We start from the raw sequence: 2,095 nt of genomic DNA on the forward strand, positions 1-2,095 counted from the left end.
TAAAGCTGACTTTGACTTTGACTTTGACTCCACACAACGATAGACAACAGTGTTTCAAAGAAGAGCTCGTCCGGGAGTTTAACCCGGGCAATCAAAGAACCCTAGGCGAGAATCATTCCCCTGCACCAATGAGCCCCATAGTAGACCAGCTGACCCCATTACATTCCAGCAGAATTTCAAAGATTCTCCCAGAAGGTAAACTTAAAAACACATGGAAGAACACACACAGGTGAAAAAAATGTTTCCTGCTCAGCTTGTGGCCAAAGATTCTCAGAGAAAGGAAGCTTGAAAAGACACACAACAACCCACACTGGTAAGAACCCTTTTTCCTGCTCAGTTTGTGGCCAAAGATTCTCTCAGAAGGTAAATTTAGAAACACATGTAAGAACACACACAGGTGAAAAGCCTTTTTCTTACTCAGTTTGTGGCCAAAGATTCTCAGAGATGGGAAACTTCAAAAGACACACAAGAACCCACACTGGTGAGAAAAACCTTTTGCCTGCTCAGTTTGTGGTCAAAGATTCTCAGAGAAGCGACAGTTCAAAACACATACACAGGTAAGAACCCTCTTTCCTGTTTAGTTTGTGGCAAATATTCTCTCAAAGCAAGCCTTCGACAAGGATGGGATTTGAACCCATGCGTGCAGAGCACAACGAATTAGCAATCCATCGCCTTAACCTCTCGGCCACCTCGTCTTGTGTTGATAAGTCATGTTACGTATGTTGTGCCAAGATACTTTGGATGTGAATGTGAAACCGACGAGGATGTGATATGAAATGATGAGTGGAGAGCACAATGGAGTAGCAACCCATCGCCTAAATATTTCAGCGATCGCATCTCATGCATGAGTTGAATAGGCGACGTGATATGGTATGTATGGTGTAGTATAAGCCGCAAGGTAAAATGATACGATACTTTAGATGTGTAACGAAGAAAAGGTAAGCCACAAAATAAGTGACACTGTAAACAAAGCAAAACGTTTTTTCAATGTTGTCTCACCCCAAATCTTTGGGATCATCGGATCTGCACAGTTGGATAGTTCCACCGACATTTTAACATCAACATTCTTTCATGGGTGTCTTGGCTGAAGATCCTAAAGAAAAGACCCTAAACTTATTGTATGCGATTGCATATTGGTCATGATCGTATAGTGTTGTGGCCGTAGCATCACCGGAACGAATCTGGGTCATGGCGTCAGTAAATTACCTTGCTGAATTTGTCCGTTGTTCACTGTTGCCAAACAGCCTTCTGTTGAACGCAGGCTTCCAGACATTACGTCCACCTATGTTTTAACATCAACTTTATTTCATAAAGTTCTTCCAAATTCATCTTGGTGAAACTCCCTCCTTCAGGTGTTCCCATCTTTTTTTAGGCCTGGCTGCCACGAGGCAGCGGTAGAAACAAAATATGACCCTGAAAGGGCACGCCCAAACCGGCTATGATATTAATCAGAATTCGTTCATCACTAAAATGCAGTCCTCAGGTCCATGTCATATTCGCTACCAATCGGAATGTAACGGACAGATTTATATTCAAATGTCAAATCTCGAACGCCACCGTCGCAGTGGAGGTGAATTACACTCCAAATTCACCTCCACTGCAACGACAAAAGCCTCAATTATTTGCGACACGAGAGATATAGAGCACTTCTGAAATTTGAGAAATAATTTGAGAAATTACGATCGTATTTTCTTTCCCGATTTGTGTCGTTATGAAATCACATGTTTTCAAATAAAACACAGATATGGGATCATTTCCCATTCTCTGATATCAAAAGTACACGTACCAAGACATACAACTGTTTTTACCTTCAATACTCAAAATAGACGCCCAATCGCTGTTTGAAAGAATGTGTTCGATCAGGTACCTACAATCCTGTGCGCCAACAATGTTTTAAGTAAAAAAGACATTAATGAACACAAAATACTCGTTCGTTTAAACCTTCTATTTAGGTTGAGGCCTTCTAAGTATAGTAAATCTATGAACGTCTATTGTTTGTATTAGAAGGAATGGTTGCTGCAATTTGAGTGTGAGACCGCCTGTGAATTTGGTGAGACCAGCAGTGGGGTGGCCCGTTTTCACCCAGATTATCAGC

At 41.6% G+C, this 2,095-nt stretch overlaps 1 non-coding gene across 1 annotated transcript; it reads right to left on the reverse strand.

Annotated features, from left to right (window-relative positions):
• Positions 1 to 613: 613 nt before the first annotated feature.
• On the reverse strand, positions 614 to 695 carry trnas-gcu (transfer RNA serine (anticodon GCU)). Its single transcript has one exon. It is a non-coding gene; the product is annotated as a tRNA-Ser (tRNA).
• Between the last annotated feature and the right edge of the window lie 1,400 nt (positions 696 to 2,095).

This window comes from Syngnathus scovelli, unplaced genomic scaffold (assembly GCF_024217435.2).
Source record: "Syngnathus scovelli strain Florida unplaced genomic scaffold, RoL_Ssco_1.2 HiC_scaffold_27, whole genome shotgun sequence".
Taxonomy (NCBI): domain Eukaryota; kingdom Metazoa; phylum Chordata; class Actinopteri; order Syngnathiformes; family Syngnathidae; genus Syngnathus; species Syngnathus scovelli.